The 6,757-nt window shown below is 41.1% G+C and overlaps 1 long non-coding RNA gene across 1 annotated transcript; it reads right to left on the bottom strand.

Annotated features, from left to right (window-relative positions):
- Positions 1-3,190: 3,190 nt before the first annotated feature.
- LOC138172495 (uncharacterized) lies at positions 3,191-4,798 on the bottom strand. The gene is made up of 2 exons (XR_011171136.1): positions 4,426-4,798; positions 3,191-4,223 (listed from the first exon to the last, which is right to left on the bottom strand). It is a non-coding gene; the product is annotated as an uncharacterized lncRNA (long non-coding RNA).
- Between the last annotated feature and the right edge of the window lie 1,959 nt (positions 4,799-6,757).

Below are 6,757 nucleotides of genomic sequence, written 5' to 3'. Positions count from 1 at the left end.
TACCCACAATGCATACAGAAAAACCCATTTGAGGGGCATGTATATATGATAATGATATTATAATAAGCACCTCTACATTGTAAGTTCACCTAAAGGACAGCTTTTGCTGTTACTGTGCAGGTACCTACTTACGGAAAGTTCCTTCATTTGTTTTGGGGTCCATATCCTGCTTGAGCATCCTGGTGGTTCTGCTTTCTGATTGGCTGGCTATTGTGTCCCTGTCTGAGATTACATGAATGTTGTTATGACTGAGTGTAAGGACATGCCTGATGTTTCTGTGAGAAATATGAGGAATGGGGTCAGTGGCTAGCTAGAGGCAGTGACTGGGATCCCATCACATGGGCATACCTTCTGTTCTAGTGGGGCATGAGTTCATGGACATGCCTACTTTTTTAGTGAGACAGTGAGGCATGTATATTATAAAGTTAGGATATTTTGTCAGGAGGGCAGTGGTTAGATAGCGGTAGTGGGTCTGCCATTCAGTGAGGCCTATGATTGAATCTGGGGGCCTCTGTGTAGTTAAAGCCAGATTGTGTGGTTAAATTAAGACACCCCTGATATTCAGTGAGGCTCATAAGGAAGTTAGAATGTTGGGGCTGGTGGCAGTTTTATTAGAATTCTGTCAGAATTAGCCTAAGAACATGGAGGGGACTTAAGCACAACAAAGAATGAGAAAAGTCATCTCACATTGTGAAGAAGGGCATGAATGAAGAGTTGTCATTTAGAGGCAAGAAAAAAATGTGAGTAGGCGATGAGGAAATAATTCTTTCCACTTAGAAGAGTTAAAACAAAGGAGACCCCGGAAAGGACAGGGCTAAATTTGGTATCAGTTTGGTGGATTGGATGAGGCAATTACTGAAATACGGGTATAAATCTTTGAGCAGGAGAAGCTGATTGAAATGTTGAGAGAGGAAGAGAGAGAGGGAGAAAGAAAGACAAAAAGATATAGAAGAGAAGGGAAAGGTAAAGGAGAAAAAGAGAAGGTGAAGTCAGAGATGAGAATGAGAGATGGAAATAAGGAGACAAGAAGAGAAAGAGGGAAAGACATGATAGGAAAAGGACAGGAGAAAAGAGAAGAGAACTATAAGCAAACCGGGAGAGCAAGGAATAGTTTACCTGTAAAATTTATGGAGAATGGAAGAATTTATGACCAAATAAGAGATAGAGAATATTATGAAATGCAAAATGGGTAATTTTAATTACATTAAATTTAAATTTTTTTGCACAAAGCCAAAGCAACCAAGATTAGGAAGGAAGCAGAAAACTGGGAAAGAATTTTTCAACCAACGTGTCTGATAAAGGCTGAATTTCTAAAATATATAGAAAACTTAATCAAATTTATAAGAATACAAGTCATTCCCCAATTGATAAATGGTCAAAGGATATGAACAGGCAGTTTTCAGAGAAAGAAATTAAAGCTATCTATAGTCACATGAAAAAATGCTCTAAAATCACTGGAGAAATGCAAATCAAAATAACTCTGAGGTACCACATCATACCTGTCAGATTGGCTAACATGACAAAACAGGAAAATGATAAATGTTGGAGAAGATGTGGGAAAATTGGAACACTAATGCATTGTTGGTAGAGTTGTAAACTGATCCAACCATTGTGGAGAGCAATTTGGAACTATGCCCAAAGGGCTAGAAAACTGTATGTGCCCTTTGACCCAGCAATACCACTTCTAGGTATGTAAAAGATCATACAAATAGCATATCCAGGAACCACATGTACAAAAATATTTATAGCATATCTTTTCATGATGGTCAAGAATTGGAAATTGAAGGGATGCCCATCAGCTGAGGAATAGCTGAAGAAATTGTGGTATATGAATGTAATGGAATACTATCCCACTATAAGAAATGATGAGCAGGAAGACTTCAGAAAAACCTGGAAAGACTTGAATGAACTGATGCTGAGTGAAGTGAGCAGAACCAGGAAGACATTGTACACAGTAACAGCTACAATGTGCTATGCTGTGACTAACTTTGATAGACTTATCTCTTCTAAGCAATGCAAGGATACAAGACAACTCCAAAGGACTCATGATAGAAAGTGCTGTCTACATCCAGAAAAAGAACCATGGGGTCTGAATGAAGATTGAAGCATATTATTTGCTCTCTGTCTTTTTTCTTTTTTGTTTGTTTCTTTTATCTTGTGATTTTGGCCATTGGTTCTAATTCTTCTTTACAACATGACCAATGTGAAAATAGGTTCAATATGAATACATATATACAGCCTGTATCAAATTACATGCTGTCTTAAGTGGGGAGAGGGAGAGATGGGGAAAAAATTTGAAACTCAAAATCTTATAGAAGTGAATGTTGAAAACTAAAAAGAAATAAATTTAAAAAAAAGAAAAGAGAAGGAAAAAGATATATATATATATATATACATTATATATATATATATATATATATATAAGAAATACAGAAGGAAGTCTGTAGGGCAAATAGGTAAGGTATGAGATTTGTAGAATAATTTTAGTGGAGGGAAGGAATTTCTGTGAAAGGTGGGTTACAGATATCTTGAAGGCAGGAAGGATGGGAACTCATAGAAAAAGCAAGGAATAAAAACATTGATTTTCTATACCCTCAAATGTTATCTTTTTTCTCACTCCAACCTCAGGTCTCACAATAAGGGATATTGAGAAAGGGAAATAGAGAACAGCTGACAATATGAGAAAAACTGAAGATGGAGCATTACCTGAAAGCAGATGTTTGGAGGCCAACAAGTGAAAAGGACAAATGACCCTGATGCACCTAAAGAAAATGGAATGACCAAATAGAGCATCTTGGGCATGGCTGAAGATCCGAGCAGAACAACTAAGATGTGAAATAGAAGAAGAGGAGAACAGATCTCTAAACAAGCAGCTGGATGGGTAAAAGAAGTGGAGGAGAGGGGCACTGCAGGAGAAATGGAAGCCATTGAGGAAAAGCACCAGAGATCTGTGAACCTGGAGAGGCAGAAGGAGCTGGCCTGAGGGACTCACCTGAAGTGCTGAGAGCAGCTGTCACTTGGGGAACTGTGAACAATAGAGAAGGAGAGAATACCTCTTTTATTAATGACTTTTTAGATAGGATCTCCCTATCTAACCCAGGCACTGTAGCAGCAAGCACCCCAAGCGATCTCAGGGTGGCTGCCAACACAGGTTCTTGGACCTGCTTTGATAAAGGAAAGCAACTCAAAATGGGTTAACAAGCTTACTTTAATCAGTCAGATATGTATCGTTTACCTAGTTCAGGGGAAAGAGGTCAGCACCCCGAACTTCAAAGCATACAGGCAGAATTATCAAGACAAAAACAGATCAAGTAGACAGATTTCCAAACTGTCCAACCATTACATCCATACCAAACAACATCTGGGTTTCAAAGCCTGGGGGCTCTGGACAAAGGCTTTCCAGAGTTTCATCTGATCAAATCACAGAACACTTCTCAAAGTGAACCCCAAAACAAAGCTACACATCAGGGCTTATATAGCCTTCTCCTGGCTCAGAGAATGTAACAACCTTATTGACCCACTGGCCAATCAAGAAGTATCTACTGAAAAACAAGCCTCCCACCACAGGCTCCAGGTGCACTTTAGCTTAGGGGCAGGGAAGATCTTTAAAATTTACATTCCCATTACATTGGGCACCAAGGTCTTTCATGCCCATAGCATAGTCAATTTACTTTTGAATTAGCATTAAAACATCTCTTAGGTCACATTTTCAAGATACAGAACTAAAGTTACCAAAGTGGCCATTGGGCCTTAAACAAACACAAAGTACATAGCATTATCACTTCAATTCCAGAGTCCAAATAAAGCTCTCTTGGGAGAAGGGGGGGAGGGATGTCCTTCCCCTCACACAGCTCCAGCCCCCACTTCCAAGCACAGAGATGGGGCTGGGCAACAAAACCAACAAGTGGGGTCCTTGGGGGTCCAAGGTACTTCATCCCCCCCACCATAGTCACAAGTCCATCCTCCCCCTGGGTCCCAAACTGTGGGATGCAGCCAGGAAACACATTCAGTGCCCCTGCTTTGCTGCTCAGTTCTTATCTTTTCCTGTGGCTGAATTCCGAACTCCTGGGCTCCTTCTCCTCCCGAAGGCGGCAGCTGCTCCTGGCTTCTGCCCAGGTCCTGATTCAGGCAGCTCACCATTCCTGCTCTCAGCTCAGCGAAGTCTGCATGCAGGTCATTCTTCTCTCATGCTCCATGGCTCCACAGAGTCACAGCTACCACAACTGGGAAACAAACAATTATCCCAGTCCCCATACTTTCCTTTTACTCTGCAGATCCTGTTCATGACGCCATTTTGTAGCGGCAAGCACCCCAGCATCCCCAGGGTTGCTGCCACCACAGGTTGTTGGATCTGCTTTGATAAAGGAAAGCAGCTCAAAATGGGTTAACAAGCTTACTTTAATCAGTCAAATATGTATCATTTACCTAGTTCAGGGGAAAGAGGTCAGCACCCCAAACTTCAAAGTATACAGACAGAATTATCAAGACAAAAACAGATCAAGTAGACAGATTTCCAAACTGTCCAACCATTACATCCATACCAAACAACATCTGGGTTTCAAAGCCTGGGGGCTCTGGACATCTGATCAAATCACAGAACACTTCTCAAAGTGAACCCCAAAACAAAGCTACACATCAGGGCTTATATAGCCTTCTCCTGACTCAGAGAATGTAACAACCTTATTGACTCACTGGCTAATCAAAAAGTACTGAAAAACAAGCCTCCCACCGCAGGCTCCAGGTGCACTTTAGCCTAGGGGCAGGGAAGATCTTTAAAATTTACATTCCCATTACAGGCACTCACAGGCCTCACCCCAATAGGAGCTTTTGAACTGCTCCATTTCTGTCCTTGGGCTGATTTAGCCAGGTAGGCCCCTACTCCTGAGCTCATCATACTGGTGCTGAACTTAGTGCTGACACCCAATTGGCCTTAACCCACTGCAATTAAGAACTTCTGAACTCAATGGATTCACCAGCATCAGCCTCCCTAGTAAGAGGGATGATAGGTGTGCACTACCATACCCTGTCCAGAGAGCAGCTTCTAAAGAATGGGTAGAGGAGACTAAGTTTTGGAGACAGGAACAGAACTGTTTAGCCATAAAAACAGAGAAGGGTAGTTAAAAAGAAAAAATGAGGAGTTTGAAACCAGGAGATAAGAATAGCTAAAGAGTTGTGAATGACAGAAAAGAGAAACAACTGAAAAGATATTAGCAGGGATGATGGAACTCTCTATGGCAGAAATGAATGAGCAGCCCAGGGAAAAGAAGAAGCAGAGAAGACTGGAGCAGAGAGACAATAGCTGTGTGGACCTAATTTCTCTGAGGAGAAAGAAGCAAAGGATATGGAGAAGGTGCTGAAGTCATGAAAGGAGAGGAGAGATTGGATGTAATGTAATGCCAAGCAAAGGCAACTTCCCAAGGTTCAAAATACCAGCATAGGTGCTCTCCATTTTATTCAGTGACAAATTAAGAACAGACAGAATCAAAATATAGCATAATTCAAAATACAGCATTTACTAAGTGTGATTCAATAATTTCCAAGTACTACCTGAATTAATCAAGTACTACCCCACCCCAGGAAATTACATTCATTTAATCAATTACAAAGTCCCTCTTCTAAATATTACTCCACCCGTAGGCTGTACATTCATTTACTCCATCACAAAATCCCTGTTCTCAAATGGAGATTAGCTTCCAATCATAAGTAAAGTACATTCATTTGTTCAATCACAGAGCACAAAAAGGTCAAAAGTTCCCCACCCCTGGATCACAATTGAATCTACCCCAGAGTTACAACAAGCATAAGCACAGCATTTAATACCCAAATGGAGGTCTTTTCTTCATCTTGACAGGAGGCAAGTTCTCAGCAATCTTTGTTCCTGGGGAGACAAAGCTTAGCAAGGCCACAAGATACATTGCCAGTCTCTTCATTAATTTATTCTCTGTCTGCAGAACAGTCCTAGGACCCCTGAAAATATTAGCAAAACCCCCTTCCAAGATTTCTGTAAACATACAACAAGAAAAGCCTTCTTCAGGGCTTGTGAACAAACAGCAGGGTTCTAAGACTTCTACAACAACAGCACTGTCCTTCATCAGTGGACAGTATTTACTCTGTGTCTGCAGAACAGTCTCAGTAGCTCTGAAGCAACAGCAAGGTTTCCAGACCTCTGCAACAACAGGACTGTCTTTCACCAGTGGGCAAATCTGGCAAAACAACATCAAAACATACAGACAAAATACCAGCATAACAACCATGTCTCCTCGGTCCTTGGCAGCTCTAGGTGGCAGCTCTCAAAGTCCCGGGCAATTCAAAGTGACCCTCAGCAATCCTCTCAGTCTCTCTCTGCCTCCAAAGTTGCTGCTTCCAAAAAGTTCTTCTGCCTCTCTCTTTTCTTGTGTCTCTTTAAATTTATGTCACCAGCTCCTCCCTGTTCAGCCCTCTCTTTTCATGTCAACAAGTCCATCCCACACGTGGGATTAACAAACTCTGGGCTTTAACATGATCAAACCAAAAACAAAGCCAATACAGGGGAATCTTTAAATTACATTAGTATTACAAGGAGATGGGAGCGGCTAGGGATAACAGAGAAACAGAAAACTGGAGAAACAAAATGAATCATTAAAGAGCTGTGAAGAAGAGAGAGAAGAAAAAAGAGAAGCAGAAAGGACTGGAATAATTTGAAAACCTTGTAAAATAGACAAGAGAAAACTAAAGAGGACATGGAAACAAAAGATAAAGGAGCAGGTTTGTGGAAATT

This window comes from Petaurus breviceps, unplaced genomic scaffold (assembly GCF_028583685.1).
Source record: "Petaurus breviceps papuanus isolate PSGF00001 unplaced genomic scaffold, PetGlider_PUasm1.0 551, whole genome shotgun sequence".
In the NCBI taxonomy this organism is placed as follows: domain Eukaryota; kingdom Metazoa; phylum Chordata; class Mammalia; order Diprotodontia; family Petauridae; genus Petaurus; species Petaurus breviceps.
The sequence above is the reverse complement of the archived record's forward strand: the minus strand, read 5'-3'. Positions and strand labels throughout refer to the sequence as shown.